The sequence below is a fragment of the Muntiacus reevesi genome, chromosome 21 (assembly GCF_963930625.1).
Source record: "Muntiacus reevesi chromosome 21, mMunRee1.1, whole genome shotgun sequence".
Classification (NCBI taxonomy): domain Eukaryota; kingdom Metazoa; phylum Chordata; class Mammalia; order Artiodactyla; family Cervidae; genus Muntiacus; species Muntiacus reevesi.
In genome coordinates this window covers 21,201,512-21,221,041 of record NC_089269.1, presented here as the reverse complement: position 1 = coordinate 21,221,041, position 19,530 = coordinate 21,201,512, and positions in this window count along the sequence as shown.

The window sequence follows — 19,530 nt, the reverse complement described above, 5'->3', positions numbered from 1 at the left end:
AATCTCTACATTGTAGGAACAACCTTTTCTCAGAACAGTGATTCTTAAATGTTCACTTGATTAAAACTCACCTGAGTAGTTCATTTTAAAATATATATTCCCAAGTTCCATGCCCAGTCACTAATTCAAAAGATATGAGACGAAGTCAAAGAATCTGAATTTTTGACTGAGTCAAGCGATATGTACACAGTCCAGGGCTACACTTTACAAAACCCTACATTAGGAGGAAATGTAAAGTTTATATTAATAATTACTTTATAATATTTCGGTAGGCACAGTGTATGTGGCATTAAAAATAGATTTCTGAAGAAATAAAATTAAGCATTAGCCTCTTCAAATCTGTAAACGTCAGGTAGGTTTTCATCTTTGATTACATTTCTCCATGCAATCCTCTACCCACAGAACAGTAAGTAGGCCCAGTTGCTCAGTCATGCATAACTCTTTGCGACCCTATGGACTGTAGCCTGCCAGGCTCCTCTGTCCATGCTCCTCTCTCCAGGCAAGAATACTGGAGAGGGTTGCCATTCCTTCTCCAGGGGATCTTCCTGGCCCAGGAATCAAACCCAGCTATCCTGTATTGCAGACAGATTATTTACTGACAACCATGAGGGAATACTGGAGTGGGTTGCTATTTCCTACTCCAGAGTGAGCAATCAGAGAAATCTTTTAAAATATCAACTGAATCTCTTTTTAATTGCTCATAACCACCAAACTCATATTCACTATGAGGATTTTTGCCCCCACTATTCCCCAGGCAGGGAATCACTCTTCTTTGCTCAGTCTCATCATTTTCGGTCTCAGACCCAACATCATTTATTCAGAGAGGCATTCCTGAACACCCTGTCTGAAGTATCTCCTACCACCTCCCTCCAGGCTGTTTGCATGCTCTGCCACAGTATCTCAGCACCCAGGACAGCAGCTGACTCACAGCTCAACAAACAGCATTTGGCAGTGAGTGGATTACATAATGTAGAAGCTCTGTTCTGTTATCTGTTATCTGTCTATAACAAAAATCCATGGATTACGGAATGTTATGGCTAAATTATTGATATCTGTGTGTTGAAATAAATCTGTCAACAATTATAAAAGGGCCAACTGAGTCATAGGGGCTTTCACAACTCAAATAACTATTTCTGCAGTTCAATCTACCAGTGCAGTTATATGAAAATACAGATAAGGGAAATCAAGAGGTGAGCAGAAAATTAAGAAGACAGTTAGTCTCTCTCCAAACTTAACTTTTCATTAAAATAGCTACTTTCCTTATAAAAGATGGGTATACTTGATTGACTGATTATTTAAAGCAATAAAATGCCAACAATCATTTAGAATTTCAGAGTATTTTTTAATTTTATTATTAATAGAAATTAATTTTTAAAATCAACAAAAAATAGGGAGATTTTGAACTATCATTACTTATTAAAATATATACCTTTGATAAATGTTGTCCAGTTAAATCACAAGAGATAATAGTGGTGCAGTTCCAGTTCCATATAAATTTCATTCTGTTAATATTTATCAAATGTCAAGAGTGATTGGAACTTAGTCCTTTAGTTCTAAGACTTAGATTTTGTCTCATAACTTTGATTTTCTTATGCTTTGCTTTATGTCATATGTTTTGGTTTTGCTTTGTCGTGTAAAAAATGTTTAAATGCCTTCCAGTGTGAAATAAGCAAATGAGCAGTAGTACGAAAATCAGAATCATTTGATGAACTGTGTTGTGACCAGATACTTTTCTGGAAGAGAATTTTAGTTGGCTTAAACAAGCAAAACTTTTTGACTGGTTCTTTAAAATATGGCTAATTTTCTCTGCCACCATATGGTTTGTAACTTCAGCCATAAGTGCAGAAATTATAAAGAGCTAAATTTAGGCTGTGACCATGACAGCAATACGTTCAGAGATTCCCATGAGGTAAATGCCTTACTTTTATAACTCCCATTATGGTACACTTTTGTGAGTATTTGGGAAATTTTCCAGTGCTTACAATAGGCACTGAGTACACAGTATTTTTAGAGTCACGATGGAGGCAAAACTTTTCTTCGTGAAATGTTAACTTGAAATTTCATCTCTTGAAAATATAATGTTATCTTTGCATGTAAAATTAATGTGAGTTATACCATTCTGGACAAAAATCAAGCAGAAAATAGAATAAATTGAGTTTTTCTTGAAAGTTTACTGTTAATTTGGATGGTAGTGCTTGGAAATCTAGTCTAGAACTTTAAGAAATCAGTGTAGTAAACTATTGGCAAGCACGTATGGTGTTGGTCAAATCTATTGACAACTGTAGCAATTTCCATAGCCAGGGACAACATCAATATCAATATATGCAATCAATTCAGTTTCTTTTGAAAATTAAGTCTTGATTAATCATATTTATTGTTGAGCAATATTTGTGGCTCATTGTTACCTTTAGTTTACTTTTTGCTGTTGTTATGATCTTTTATAACTAATTTTATTTCACATTTTCCCATATGACTATTATGTTTCTATTATGGTTGACTATTGAAAGTGAAAGTCACTCAGTCATGTCCAACTCTATGTGGCCTGTTGGACTGTAATCCATGGAATTCTCCAGGCCAGAATACTGGAGCGGGTAGCCTGTTCCCTTCTCCTGGGGACTTTCTCAATCCAGGGATCGAACCCAGGTCTTCGGCATTGCAGGCAGATTCTTTACCAGCTGAGTCACAAGGGACTATTAGGTAATGACTATTACAATTCAGTAGATCTAGCTTACTAAAAATAATGCCTCTTTCATTGGTGGCATTTGCGCTTTTCATGCCAAGTGTCAATACTTTCTGATTAAACAACCTAGTATGATGGTTGAGTCATTTCATCTCTGTAATCCTGCATTTCCTAGTTTAGGAAATGGAGATAATCTTCTTATCCTAGAATATTATAAAATATAGTGCTTTTGAGAAGTAAATATGACAATCTATTCAGTTGAACAATATGAAATTGCCAGTAAATATGTCACTGACTCTGGATTTGATATATTCACAAGGGGCATGTTCAAACAATATAAATGTCTAAGTCCCACCATCAATGGCTTAGATCAGAATTATTAATGGTGGATCAAGGACATAAGTATTTCCTTAAAATTCAGAGGTGGTTTTTAATATGAAGGTAGGGTTAAGAACACTGACATATTTAATCCTTTTTTTTAATAGTTTCATATTCTCCACTTTACAGATCTAGTCACTGTATGAACAGAGTGGCCTTTCATACAAAAGAATAAATAAAACATTGAAAAAAGATGAAAACTTTCTTTTAAATTAAGGCTGCAAAATTGAAATGTTTTCAAATGTATTCAGATTCAATTTTGTGCCATATAGCAATCAAATATGGACCTTTCTAAGTGGATGCTAAGTCAGGTGAAAGTGGTTGTTGTAGTACCATTGATCGTGCCTGACTTTAACTAAACATGATCCCCTGCCAATACCCTGCAAAAAAAAAAAAAAAAAGCTGTGGAAGTGTTTTGGAATTAACTCTTTCAGTTCCAATTCCAGGGCTCTTTAGGTAAGAGGCAAAATCTCCCTTGCCTGAAACTGCTATTAGGGGCTTTTGAGTCACACAGCTAAGAATCGAGATGAAGCAGAGATATCAGAAATGTAGGAGAGAAGAAGAAGGAACTAGATGTAAACCTACCTATTTTCAGTAAAGTGTTAAAAATGCACTACTACCTTCTCATAGATCAAGTTGTTTATACGGAGCTATCTTACATAATATTTTAAAAGAGTTGCAAATGTGAATTTAAAGTTTTCTTGTTTCCAATAGATATGTATTTCATGAGGTTGGTAGAATAAGCAAAACACTGAATTCAAGACTTCTGAGGATTTCTTTTTATTTTAAATATTGCTTTTAAAGTTTTTTAACTTTTTCTTTCATTGTAAAAGAAAGTTGCACCTAGTTATTGGCTGTAATGTATGTTAGGTTTAAATAGCTTCCCATGAAGAAAAGAAGAAATTCTGTCTTTGTAGCAACCTATGTCATAAATGTTGAAATACTGCTGTCAAACCAAATTTAGGTTAGTGCATTTTTACATTTTGGGGGTATTTTTGCAAACCATTGTTTCCTGAGGATAATTACTGTATGAACCTCTAAAAAAAAGATTCATCTTTGGATAATACAATTTTATCCATATGTGTTTGGGCATGTCTCTCAAGGATGTATACCTAACAAGTTCTTCATATGCTATATCAAATTAATCATCTTGGATATAAGTTTATAATTTCAAGTTCCTAACTTTCTGATTGGACTTCCCTGGTGGTCCGTGGTAAAGAATCTGCCTGTCAATGCAGGAGATGTGGGTTCAATTTCTGGTTTGGGAAGATCCCCTGGAGAAGGAAATGGAAACCCACTCCAGTATTCTTGCTTGGTGAACTCCACGGACAGAGGAGCCTGGTGGGCTATGGTCCATGAGGTCTCAAAGAGTTGGGCATGACTTAGTGACTGAAGAGCAACGACAACAAATTTCTGATCAGACAAAGGTAGATTTCATCACAGAAACTATATAAGAATTTTAGAAATTACATGGATACTCTGTTTACCCATTTAATTTTGAAATAAAAGGTTCAAGCACTTTTTGAATGTTTTGAAGATTTTATTTAATTTTTTTCAAATACTTATTGATAAGAAAATAAGGCCAGAAGAAAGTTCCTAGTCCAGTAGAATCAAGTCTATTTAAAGATTCCAAACCTTCTAACAGCCATGTGTTTTGTGCTATATTCTGTTGATCATATATACAAGCAAGATAATATATCATAACATAAATAACATTTCTATAGAACAAAATTCTTGTGACCAAAAAATAAATGACTATTTAATGAAATAAATTCCCTTAAAGAATTTTATTAGCAATTAAGAACTGTTTAGCAGGTTTTGATTTGTAACTTTCACTACTATCTATTAATTGAATATGTAGATACTACAGATGTCTCCTAACTCAATTTAAGTCAGAGAGAATATTCTTTAGAAAATTTCAATTTGAAAGGAAAGCTATAATTTAAACATTTATATAAAATGTATAAATTTCTAAGTATGTTGAAAGAGTATTTTATTATGAATAAAGAAGTTTGTTCTAATTCTGGGCTTATTCCAAAAATTATAATATTTTATTTCTGTATTTCAGACATTCCATTACCAAATAACTACCTCCACAAAATTGATGCAGCTCAAGATAAGAAAACATTCAAAATATGTTTTCAAACATTGAATGGTATTTGGCCAAAGTTATGATGTTCAGGACAAGAGGCATTTTCTTTTTATTACATACAATTTTTCCATGTTTCAGTAGAAATACTTAACATTTATGTCTTAAGAAATTCACAGAATGTCAATGTTTTAAATCTATTGCAAATCAAAGATATTTGCACTACACTTAGTGTAGAGAATACATTTCAGATAATTTTTACTGTAGACATTTTCTTACCTTATTCTTTATGAAGTTTCCTTTAATAGATAAAACTTGAAAATAGTACTGAATGCTTCTTAAATTTGATGTATGTGCCATAAGTACTTCATATATATTTTCCTTTCTTGAAACTTTCTTTCTCTCTAAAGAACAGTATTTTTTTCTATAATTTCATAATATCAGCAACCCATAGTCATGTATGCAAAATACATAAAAGACAGATATTGTTTTTCTTTACTATAATTTCCAAGATATTTCCACCCAGTGTAAATTTAGAAAATAGGTTTCAAAAGGAGAGAAGAGAGGAGTGGGACACTTTTTACAGCAGGGATATTTGTGATTCTAAACATAGACATTGCAGCATCATTCCTTTTAAAAAGTAGATAAGAAACTAAAAATTATTTTAAATTTATGATTTGAAGACAAATTGATAGTTTGCTTTAAAAAGTTCAAATCAAAGATGTTAAAAATTAACAATTTCTTTTAGTTTTTCCACTTTGCTACAACAATATAATAGAAGGCAATATGTGAATGTCCTCAAAGCGTTCAAAATTAGAGATGAGTTTAAATAGTTTACAGTAATAAGATATTTTGGAAGATAGACTTATACATCATATTTACCTAAACAATGCATCGCACATTGGATTTACATGCTTGCTCTAGTATGTTATACTACGCGTGAAGCTCAGGGCCAAAATTTACTGGGTATAGGAAAAGGTATTGACCGCATGCAAACATTTTTTTTACAAGACATTTACATTCTCAGGTATCAACTTCAGTTAATTTATAGAGTCCTTCACACCCTGGATTTGTCTTAGCTTCTTCATGGTATCATTTAACATTCTGCTCTTATTTTTGTGTTTTCTAGAAACTGAAAAAGTAGGTCTATAATTTTCCTTCAAATTTAATTTCTTATTAACAAGTAAACATTTTTGATACTATTTGATTGATAATTTAGAGTAAACAAATTTTCTTCTGATGTACTTTCAGAGTGGATTTAGATGTGCAGGACTATTAAGAGAGGTTGCCATCCAGAGGGATGAGGATTACAGGGTGGAGTCATAAAATATCAGACAATTTTTCTTATTCTAATTTTGACTCAGTCTTATTTGAATAAATCATAATTTTTTTAAAGTAATGCAGAGTATCCTAATAAACCTAGTCCTGGATCCTGATGTGAAATGTATAATATGTAATGCAAAATGACCATAGTAACTCCAAACAAGACCAGAAAAGATGAAATGAAAAAAAAAAAAAAATATATATATATATATATATATATATAAAATATTGAAAACTGATCTTTTCCAATCCTGTGGCCACTACTGAGTTTTCCAAATTTGCTGACATATTGAGTGCAGCACTTTCACAGCATCATCTTTTAGGATTTGAAATAGCTCAACTAGAATTCCCTCACCTCCACTAGCTTTGTTGGTAGCAATGCTTCCTAAGGCCCACTTGATTTCATATTCCAGGATATCTGACAGTAGGTGAGTGATTACACCATCATGATTGTCTGGGTGGTGAAGATAATTTTGTATAGTTCTTCTGTGTATTCTTAGCATAGAAAGAGGAGAGTGAAAAAATTGGCTTAAAACTCAACATTAAGAAAACTAAGATCAATCTGATCCCATCATGTCGTGGCAAATGCACAGGGAAACAGTGGAAACAGGGAGAGACTTTATTTTGGGAGGCTCAAAATCACTGCAGATGGTAACTGTAGCCATGAAACTAAAAGCTGCTTGCTCCTTGGAAGAAAAGTTATGACCAACCTAGACAGCATATTAAAAAGCAGAGACATTACTTTGTCAACAAAGGTCCATCTAGTCAAAGCCATGGTTTTTTCAGTAGTCATGTATGGATGTGAGAGTTGGATTATAAAGAAACCTGAGCACCAAATAATTGATGCTTTTGAACTGTGGTGTTGGAGGAGACTCTCGAGAGTCCCTTGGACTGCAAGGAGATCCAACCAGTCCATCCTAAAGGAGATCAGTCCTGGGTGTTCATTGGAGGAACTGATGTTGAAGCTGAAACTCCAATACTTTGGCCACCTGATGTGAAGAGCTGATTCATTTGAAAAGACCCTAATGCTGGGAAAGATTGAAGGCAGGAGGAGAAGGAGATGGACTGAGGATGAGATGGTTGGAATGCATCACCGACTCAATGGACATGAATTTGAGTAAGCTCCAGGAGTTGGTGATGGAGACGGAGGCCTGGTGTGCTACAGTCCATGGGGTCACAAAGAGTCACACATGACTGAGTGACTGACCTGAACTGAACTGAATATTGAAAAGGGAATCTTTCTTCCTGATCTCCAAATTTCTTTATGGTCCAAAACTTTAGGAAATAAGGCATTTGACATAAAATAGTAGTGCAGTATCCAGGTTACCTTTTGCCTATTAATTTATTCATTAATTAACTCAAAGAACATCTAATGAGCAGATATCAGGCCATGCCTCAACTGCTCTGATAGGATTTTTTTCCTCAGTTCCCTCCATGCCTCCATGATGATCAAAGGTAATCTGCATCTGCTATGTGCTCCCATAGTATCCTGTGCATTTCACTATTAGAGAACTTATTACTAGCTATTTTAGGTATGTGTTTGCTTCTCAGTTTCCTTCCCACTAGACTGTTTCCCAGCATCAGGGTCTTTCCCAATGAGTCAGCTCTTTGCATCAGCTGGCCAAAGTATTGGAGTTTCAACTTCAACATCAGTCCTTCCAATGAACACCCAGGACTGATCTCCTTCAGGATGGACTGGTTGGAACTCCTTGCAGTCCAAGGGACTCTCAAGAGTCTTCTCCAAAACCCCAGTTCAAAAGCATCAATTCTTCAGAGCTCAACTTTCTTCATAGTCCAACTCTAACATCCATACATGGCTACTGGAAAAACCATAGCCTTGACTAGATGGACCTTTGTTGACAAAGTAATGTCTCTGCTTTTTAATATGCTGTCTAGGTTGGTCATAACTTTCCTTCCAAGGAGTAAGCGTCTTTTAATTTCATGGCTGCAATCACCATCTGCAGTGACTTTGGAACCCAAAAAAGTAAAGTCTGACACTGTTTCCACTGTTTCCCCATCTATTTGCCATGAAGTGATAGGACCAGATACCATGATCTTAGTTTTCTGAATGTTGAGTTTTAAGCCAACGTTTTCCCTCTCCTCTTTCACTTTCATCAAGGGGCTCTTTAGTTCTTTTTCACTTTCTGCCATAAGGGTGGTATGTCTGTATACCTGAGGTTATTGATATTTCTCCCAGAAATCTTGATTCCAGCTTGTGCTTCTTTCAGCCTGCATTTCTCATGATGTACTCTGCATATACATGAAATAAGCAAAGTGACAATATACAGCCTTGACGTACTCGTTTTCCTATTTGGAACCAGTCCATTGTTCCATGTCTAGTTCTAACTGTTGCCTCCTGACCTGCATACAGGTTTCTCAAGAGGCAGGGGCATCTCAGAAGCATCTCAAGAGGCATCTCTTTCAGAATTTTCCACAGTTTATTGTGATCCACACAGTCAAAGGCTTTTGCGTAGTCAATAAAGCAGAAAGAGATTTTTTCTGGAACTCTCTTGCTCTTTTGATGATCCAGTGGATGTTGGCAATTTGATCTCTGGTTCCTCTGCCTTTCCTAAAACTAGCTTGAACATCTGAAAGTTCGCGGTTCACGTATTGCTGAAGCCTGGCTTGAAGAATTTTCAGCATTACTTTACTAGCATGTGAGATGAGGGCAATTGTGCAGTAGTTTGAGCATTCTTTGACATTGCCTTTCTTTGGGATTGGAATGAAAACATCTTTTCCAGTCCTGTGGCCACTGCTGAGTTTTCCGAAATTGCTGACATAACGAGTGCGGCACTTTCACAGCATCATCTTTCAGGATTTGAAAGAGTTCAACTGGAATACCATCACCTCTAATAGCTTTGTTTGTAGTGACAATTCCTAAGGCCACTTGACCTTACATTCCAATGCAATCCAATTACAGCCTCTCAAATGTTTGTTGAATGAATGAGCAAAGCACAAACCTTGCTTTAAGAAGTGGATACAGGCTTATAAATCTTTGCAAAATAAGATTTAAAGCCCCAAGTGGTGTTATTTTGGAGATTATGAGAGAGTATACTATGGGAGGGGGTTTCCCCGATGCCTCAGAAGGTAAACTATCTGCCTGCAATGTGGGAAACCTGTGTTCCATCCTGGGGTTGGGAAAATCTCCTGAAGAAGGAAATGGCTACCCATTCCAGTATTCTTCCCTGGGAAATCCCATTGCAGCGGAGCCTGGAGGGCTACCGTCCATGGAATCGCACAGAGTTGGACATGACTGACTAACACTTTGACACTTTCCTTTCGGTATTATGGAAGATTTCATAATGTTTGTATAGAGAAAGTGACATGTAGGTGATTGATAAATCATAATCAGACATTTCCCAGAGTTGAAGAGGAGGGGTCAACATAGTTATAAGGAGGCTACAAGGTATAGAGAGCATGCATTTTTAGAGAGCAACAAGAGAGTTGGCATATCTGGAGCATAGGACTGGTGGACTGGAGAAGTACGCTGAGACCAGATTATGAAAGGACTCAGACATTGCACTAAATAACTTAGATGCTTTCCTATAGGTAGCAGGGTGTCAGTGGAGGTTACCCAGTCCAGATAAGAGATCATTCTGATAACACCATAGAGGATAAATGAATGGAAAATGATTGTTGGCAAAGAGAAAAGTTTAGAATTGTTACAGAAATCTAAGAGGAAATTTCTTAAGGTCTGAAGCGAGATTTTTGTACTGAGTCTAACATATATTCAGCAGTTTAAGGAAATCTTCAAGCTAAATTTCTACTTAGCTTCAGCAGGTAGGTCTATGCCATCCTAGTCTTTCCCTAATCTACTTTGCTTTATGCTTGTTTTCTACACCCACCTAAACATCATTTGAACAGTCACACTAGGGAGGTAACATTGTTAGCCTGAGTTCAGAGTCCTGACACTGATTCAAGCTATTAAAAATAAGCTTTATAATGGACAGCATGTTTGAATTTACATTAGAATTTACACTGCAGAAGCAAATGTCATCAACATATTATCTTTTTAACATACTACATTGAAATAAACTGGTAGTAGAAAATGCTGTTTTTCCAATTCAGTTATCATCCACTGTATGTGTCTTTCTTGCCCAACCTTCCCATCTCTAGCATCACATAACACATAGAACTGCAGTAAAAAAGCTTCATAATAGAATGGTTTCCAGAATAAGCTTCCTAATAAGATGGTTTTCATGCGAAAGAAGGAATAATTAGAGCTGGGCATTTTCTGAAAATAGTAAAATCAGGTTGAAGCAGCCTATGTTTTAGTCTTAGGTTATTTTTTCCAAAATTCTACTGTTAGTAGAGGAGGAAAAGGACCTTGAGGTAATATGTAGCTGAATTACATCTAATATTTTAAAGAAGATATTTTTGTTACATCTGTGAAGGGCAGAAATATCAGTTCTGATGGCTTGAGTATAGGTGTAAATGAGGTGTGCGCACTTGGTAGGGTTATGGAGATTTCCATCTTTTTGACCCTGAAAAGAGAACTTTGAAATTCACTTCACAGAGCTCAGATGGAAGAGGATACATAAAAAGAGAGAGAGAGAGAGAGAAAGAAGTCACTCATGCATTTGGCAAAGATTAATGGAAGGCTGCTACTGTTTGCATTGCAGAGTTGTATGGGGAGTGTCTCTTTACTACGGAGGATTTTCTAATATTACTTACTCTCTGATCACTGGCTAAATTAGTGAAATTTAATTTGACCAGTGAAATCTTTCAAAGATAGAATATAGAATAAGGCCAAAATTGGGGCAAAATAAAGGTATTATTTGAGCTATAAGTCCAAGAGGTACTTGTCTACTACTAAAATTAGCAACTATAATATTAAAGAATTGCATAAGGAAAACACTAAGATAAAAATACTGAAGTAAATAAAGATATGAACTTCATAGCAAGGGGGAAAAATAGAATGAAAAATTTAAAGAATAATTAATGAAAAACCTGTTGTCCTTTTTCATTACCTTGATGAATAGGGTAAAAGAAATAGACAAATTATGATGGTAAAATATTTAGGAAAAAAATCGTGTCTGTTATTTGCTTAGACATCCTAACTTTACAAGATATAGTTGTCCAAAGTTTCATATAACTTTACTTCTGAAGATACTGCTTGGAAATGCTGTTAATGAGGCAGTAGTAATAATGAAATAACTCCCCAAAAGATGATTCATTATTCAGTGCAGTACAGTCAAGCAAGTTTTTCAAATTGTGTAATTGTGATAGCAGCGGAAAGTGACTAAGATAGAAGAAACTTTTTTACAGGGTACAATTTAAATACGGTGTTTGAGAAATGATTGGGGAAGACATTTTCCCTGAAATTAGAACCAACTCATCTGCCTTGCTTTATTTTTCACAGTGTTTCATCATAATGTTTTCCCTTGTTGAATTTAAATGACTGTGACATTCTTCTTCCTACCTTGGCATATTTTTCAAGGAGATATAGCCTTAGCTATCTTAATAATTTTAAAATATGTTTGAAATGATTGGTTTTAATTGGCAAAATGATTATAATACTGATCATTCATGGGTCAATCTCTTGGAAGGTCTTTCTTCTGCAAACTACTCTTGGCCATAAAAACAAAATTGTGACTTTGAATCATATTGTATTTGTTTAATGCAGCATGTATGTTTCCCTGACTCAGAGTGGGCTGCTTCACAAAACTGTATAAAACTGGCTTACTTTTTAAATTCTCCAGCACAGGATGGTACACTGCATGCATAATTCAACTTGTTGAAGCATCCTGGAAAATTTTTCTTTATTGTTAAAATTGTAGCAACAAGTAGAAATTAATTACTTGTTATAACACAAAGAGCTTTTATGCTATATTCCAAATGTTGTTTTATACTGAAGTCTTGATTTGCAAATGTGAGTGAAAGATTGACTTTAAATATCCAGAGATGATTAGCTGCCAGCTCTAATCAAATTGAGAAGTAATTAGCAAATCAAAACTTGATTAGCTCTTTGCTTGATTTACTAAAATTATAGTTTATGCAGTTTAAATAATGGGGGAGGGGAGTTTTCTATACTCCAGATACAGGAGAATCTACTATGCTAGGGCAGGCGGGGTGCGTGCATGCCTCAGTCATGTCCAACTCTTTGCGACTCTACAGACTATAGCACGCCAGGCTTCTCTGTCCATGGGATTCCCCAGGCAAGAATACTGGAGTGAGTTGCCAGGCTCTCCTCCAGGGGCTCTTCCTGACCCAGGGATCGAACCCATGTACTGCTGTATCTCCTGCAATGGCAGGTGGATTCTTTACCACTAGCTCAACCTGGGTAGCCCTATGTTAAGGCAGGAGAGATATTCTGTACTTAAAGTACTTTCTAAACCTGACAATAGTTTTCTGTTCCTTTATAACACTGCAGTGCTATACATTAGTATTTTACTTTTATTTTTCTGGGAATGAAGCATCATAATTGTTACATATAGTACAATGCTCTCTCTATATATGTATACACACACACAGACACACACATGCTATGATGCTGTGTTTAATTGCTCAGTTGTGTCTGACTCTTTGTGACCCCATGAACTGTAGCCTGCCAGGCTCCTCTGTCCAGGGGATTCTCCAGGCAAGAATACTGGAGTGGGTTGCCATGCCTTCCTCCAGGGGGTCTTCCCAACTCAGGGATCAAACCTAGGTCTCCTGCACTGCAGGCAGATTTTTTACCATCTGAGTCACCAGGGAAGCCCATGAATACTGGTAGCTTATCCTTTCTCCAGGGAATCTTTCCGACCCAGGACTCTAACCAGGGTCTCCTGCTTTGCAGGTGGGTTCTTTAACAGCTGAGCTCCCAGGGAAGCCAATATATATATGTATAAAGGATCATTTTAAGAATCACTTTAAATATGTGTAGAATCATTGTTTAGTAATGGATGCATCAAGTATATTGGGATTTTTTCAATTCCTAGATATGAAAGCCTTGCAAGGTATACTGATCTGTAACTAAATCATTGGATATTTTAGATTCAGGTAAAGGAAAAAAATAGGCTTCCCAGGTGTGCAGTGATAAAGAATTCACCTGCCAGTGCAAGAGACACAAGAGACATGGGTTCGATTCCTGGGCCAGGAAGATCTTCTGGAATAGGAAATGGCAACCCACCCAAGTATTCTTGCCTGGAAAATTCCATGGACAGAGGAATCTGGTGGGCGCAAATAGTTGAACATGATATCACACACAGTAATAATATAATAATAAAGGAAAAAGTACACCACTGTTAGTCAACTGGGACTGCAATTAGAAAATACCAAAGGCTGGGTGATCTAAACAACAGAATCATACTTTCCTACATTTCTGGAGCATGGAAATCTAAGATCAAGGTGACAGGAAGATTGGTGTCTGGTGTGGAATTTCTCCTTGGGCTGTAGATGGTCACCTTCCTTTGTGTCTTCACAGAATCTTTCTTCTGTGTGCGAAACAGTGGTGGGGGGTGGACACTGGTGTCTCTTCCTCTTCTTAGGACACAAGTTCTATCATGTTAGGGCCCCACTTTTATCACCTCATTTAACCCTATTACCTACTGTCTCATTGGTTCTGTCTCTAAATGCAATTGTATTGGTGGTTAAGACTTCAATTTGTGAATGTGGGGGACACGTTTAAGTTCATAACTACCCTTGATCAGTTTCTTTATACATAACAGACTTATTAGAAAAAATGAATGGCAGAAGAGAAAAATATCATTGCTGCCTGGGAACATCACTGCCAACAACAGCTGTGGGGCCATGGGAGGCTCAGCAGCAGGATTTACAGCCTAAAGTGTCCTTGCACTTCTGCAAAATGCAGACAGAGCTAAAGACATCTTTCTAGAGTTGACCCTTGAAGAATGGGGGTTATTGTCACAGATATCAAGCTTTCATTCAACAGTTAACATGGTGACTCCTAGCCAAAATTAATTGTGGAACTGATTTGCACTCATTTTATGTATTTTCATAACTTTGAAGTCTCAATAACTGTCAAACCAGCCACACATCATTGTCTGTCAGATATTTGTTTGATAGTTTGTTGATTCAGTAATTCATCTCTTCCTAGGTAAAACCAGAAGGCTCAAAATGTTTATATATTCAGAAAAAAACCTTTTTCTGGCTCCCTAGGAATACTAGCACAATTATATAATGATATTACTCATGAAGATTGTTTTAAGCATTCTGTTTGTAAAGATACTTAATAATCCTAATTGTTAAAAAGCTATTTCTGGGCTTTCAAAATATAAATTACAAACAAATTCCACTACAAAATGTTCTAGTGGACATATATAGGCATCATTCTTTATAGTTACATTAAAATTCTGATATATGGTAAACTAAAACTGTGTCTAATTTTATTTGATATTTAAGGATTTTATTTTTTCCCCCATTCATCTGTTTTTCTATTCCTTCAAGCGAGGCATTTAAAACACAAATCAGCTTTAGAAATATGACAGAATTGTTGAAGCAGTTACAGGGTGAGCTTCTTTTGTTGTGTTTCGTGTTGTTGTGCTTCACAGATACTGCCTTTTTTGCAGATAAGGTTTGTGGCAACCCTGCATCTAGCAAGTCTATTAGTGCCATTTTTGTAATAGCATTTGCTCATTCCTTGTCTCAGTCTCACATTTTGATGACTCTCATATTTTAAACTTTTTATTATAATTATATTTGTTACGGTGATCTGTGATGAGTGATCATTGATGTTACTCTTGTAATTGTTTTGGGATGACCTGAATCACACCCACATAGGACAATACACTTGCTCAGTAAAAGTATGTGTTCTGATTGCTCCAATAATCAGTCATTCCCCATCTCTTCTTCTCTTCTGGCACTCTTATTCCCTCAGACGTAATATAGAAATGAGGCCAATTAATAACCTTACAATGACCTGTAAGTCAAAAGCTAGAAATGATTAAGCTTAGGAAGGAAGGCATGTCAAAAGCAAAAATATGCTGAAGGCTCAGCCTTTTGCACCAGTTAGCCAAGTTGTGAACACAAGGGAAAAGTTCTTGAAAGAAATTAAAAGTGAAACTCCAGTGAACACAGAGATGATAAGAAAGTGAAACTGTTATTGTTGATATGGGGAAAGTTTTAGTTGTCTGATTAGATGATTGAACCAGCCACAACATTCCCTTAAGTCAAAACAATCCAGAGTAAGATCCTAACTCTCTTCAATTCTATGAAGTCTAATAGAGGTGAGGGAGCAGTGCAAAAAAGTTTAAACTAGCAGAGGTTGGTTCATGAGTTTTAAGAAAAAAAATTAAGCCATCTCCATGATGTAAAAACACAAGGGAAAGCAGCAAGTATAGATGTAGAAGCTCTAGTAAGTTATCCAGAAGATCTAGCCAAGATAATTAGTGGCAGTGGCTACACTAAAAAGCAGATTTTCAGTGTAAACTAAATAACCTTATGTTGGAAGAGGACGTCATCTAGTTCTCTCAGGAGAAGTCAATGCCTAGCTTCAAAGCATCAAAAGACAGCCTTACTCTTTATTGGGTTTTTATACCAGCAGGTCCTTACTGGGTTTAATTCAATCTACTTTTATAATTTCCCTAGTATCCCATATATACCTACTCCTTCATTTATTCTGAATTTCTATTAATTCCATTTATTTATTGATTTAATATACAACAGAAATGACTTCTCTCTTGCTCATCAAGCAATTGTCTCTTAGCGATCTTGTCTGAACTTGAATACAGATTTCTGCCCATGTTTCTACAGTGTAATTTAGGTAATTGACAGAGAAAAAGCCAGTTCACAAAGTTAATTAAAATTTTCCATCTCTTCACTTCCAATTAGTTTTATTGATATGACATATTTTCTCCTATTTCTGGCCTCACCATTATCACTAGGCAATACACAAGTTATGCTAGTCTGCTAAATAAATAGCAATTATTAGAGTAAACTTTAAGTGGACACTATTTTGATATTTTAATTGTCCTCTTGTCTGTGAACAGCTGAGTGTTTTATTTATTATTTGCTTCATTTATGTAGCAGTTTTCATTGGTTCTTGAAGGTGCTTTTTCTTTCATATCTGGAAATCAGAAAATGGTAATGTAAAGCCAAGGAAGTAAGAAATAGTAACTTAATATCTCTTACTACAATGTAGTAGATAAAATATTAGTTTAAGACTATAGATTCCTCAGGGCTTCCCTGGTAGCTCAGCTGGTATAGAATCTGCCTGCAATGCGGAGGACCTGGGTTCAATCCCCGGGTTGGGCAGATCCTCTGGAAGGACATGGCAACCCACTCCAGTATTCTTGCCTGGAGAATCCCCATAGACTGGCAGGCTATAGTCCATGGGGTCACAAAGAGTCAGACATGACTGAGCAACTAAGCATAGCATAGGATCCTTAAATTAATCCTGATTCTTTATGTCCTCCTTACTGTATAAAGATCACTTATGATGTGGGACAGATGAGTATATTGGATTTGTTTGAAATTATAAGAACTTATATAGGAGTGTTATTCAGGAAATATCTGTAGACTAACGTTATATTCACTCTGAGGAGAAGTCTAATAGTCATTGAACATTTTCTGTAATACTGTTATTTTCCCTAAATGGCTTATTTTTACATACATACATACAAACACAATTATAAAAATATTCTTTCTTTTGATATTTTTTCTGAATTTTTTTGTAAAAGCCATGTAACAGTCATAAAAGTGAATAGTCTGTCAAGAATGTAGTTAAGTTTCTCATATTTTTACTCATAAATTCATATTCATAAAAGCTCTCGACTTCTTTTCCCTCCCACAGTAGAATTCCTGTCATGTAACAAAGCAGAAATGCCTTACTGTTTTGGTGATTTATGTATTTACATATTCCACTTGCCCTCTATTCAGAAAGAGAAGTTAACCAGGCTGGCTGGAAGAATTATTTTTTATAGTATAAGATCCTTCTCTATGGAAATTGAGATCATTTAAAATAAAATGTATGTGTTGTAAACCAATAGTAAAAACAATTTAGAAAATAAGTATATTACAAAATGTGTTATTTGAATTTAGAATACTTGACTAACTCCTAAGAGAAGAGATTAGCATTATTTTTTTTTTCTATAATGGAGATCTCAATCGAAATCTCTACTTTCTGAGACCACTTCTGTGTTCTTAAGAGTTTGTTCTAGTTATTTAAGAGTAAGTAATTATATGTGCTCATTGGTTAGTGTAATCTTTTTGTAGAGTCCTTGAAATGATCATTCTAAATTAATTATTTTATAGAATAGAAATGTTAACAAGTAGGCATGTAGTATGCCTGTGATGTGCATTGTTTTTGAATTTTTATATTGCATTCTGTTTTTCAGGAAGTTCTATTTTCCATGTTTTGAAATATGTGAAGAAAAATATATTCTAAAAACTAGCAATATTTAGTTGTATTCCACCATTATTTAGCTCTGGATATCACTGTTTTAAAATGTCTTTAGCTCAATAAATATATTTACTTGTTATCTTAAAGAGAAAGGGAATTTATTCTAAGGCTATGTATCTCATAGAATTAAAGGAAAAGCTTAACAATGGATTCACCAGACCAATCCTAAGATCACCAAGGGAACCATTAACTCTGTTGTGTTGAGTTCTGCCATTGATATGATTTGGCTAAGGGCTGGTTCACATTCTGTGCCTCATGGTTTGAATTCTGAAAGTTGGTTGACTCAGTTCAGTTATAGATTAGTTCTTATTTGGGCAGGCCCTAGTCAGCTGTGGTTAAACACATTATTATGGAGTCTTTATAATAGATATATCTGGAGACCTAAATTTGGAAATAAACAGAATATAGATGACTTTTAAATTTATAAGAGTATAAGCCCATCACCTGGACTTCCCAGGTGGTGCTAGTTGTAAAGAACCTGCCTGTCAATGCAGGAGACATAAGAGAGATGGGTTCAATTCCTGGGTGAGGAAGATCCCCTGGAAGAGGGCAAGCAGCCCACTCCAGTATTCTTGCCTGGAGAATCCCCATGGATGGAGGAGCCTGGTGGGCTACAGTTCATAGGGTCACGAAGACTCAGACACTACTGGAGTGACTGAGCACATATGCATATGCATGGAATCACCTAAGGAATAATTTCCACTAGAGAACTACTCCAAACATTGGAACAGCTTAGCTTCAAGAGGTTTATAAAACAAGGCTAAGGTAGCAAGCAATACTCAAAAAGAGCAAGTAGTAACTTAGGAGGGAAATCTGAAGGTACTAGCCCCAAAAGCCAAGCAAAGAAAGCATTCTAAGTGCTTAAGGGGTGATTAATGTTGCTAAATGTTGATGTAGTTTAAGAAAGACTTAGACAGAGAATGGACCATTAGATTTAGCATCCCAAAAGTCACTCATGACTTTGATAGAAGTAACTCAGTGAATTTGTGGGGACAAGTGTCTTATTGGAGCCAGTTTAAGAGACTGAGAGTGGATAAATTGGCAATTGGATGACTAGGTAACTATTTGCAATATTCTGCAGTAAATGAAAGCAGAAAAACTAGGTATTCACTGGAGGGGAGTTGGTCAAGAGACTGATTTATCTCACTCATGCATGCTAAGTTGCTTGAATCATGTCCAACTCTTTGTGACCCCGTGGACTGTAGCCCATGGGGCTCCTCTGTCCATGGAATTCTCTGGGCAAGAATACTGGAGTGGGTTACCATAGGAATCTCTTATCTCTCCTGCACTGGTAGGTGGGTTCTTTACCACTAACACCACCTGGGAAGCCCTAGATCAAGAGGGGAAATAAGATCATGGCTGTTTGTCAATAGGGAATATCCAATAAAAAATAAAAAAAAAAAAAAAAAAGAAAGAAAAACCCTGATTAAGTAGTGGTAAAAGGTGACAGTTAATGGAGTAATGTTCTTGAGTAAACAGGAGAATATATAACAGAGATACCAGCTTTAGAAAGAAATACAGAAAATTCATGCATTCTAATAGCTTAACAGGAGAGAAGGAAGTATATATGGGCAAAATAGTGAGTAGATGTGCTAATGAGAATTTACTATAGTCCTTTTTTAAAAAAAATTGAGCTATAGTTGATATAGCTCATATACAACTCTGTGTTAGTTTTAGGTATACAGCAAAGTGATTCAGTTCTGTGTATATTGTTTTTGA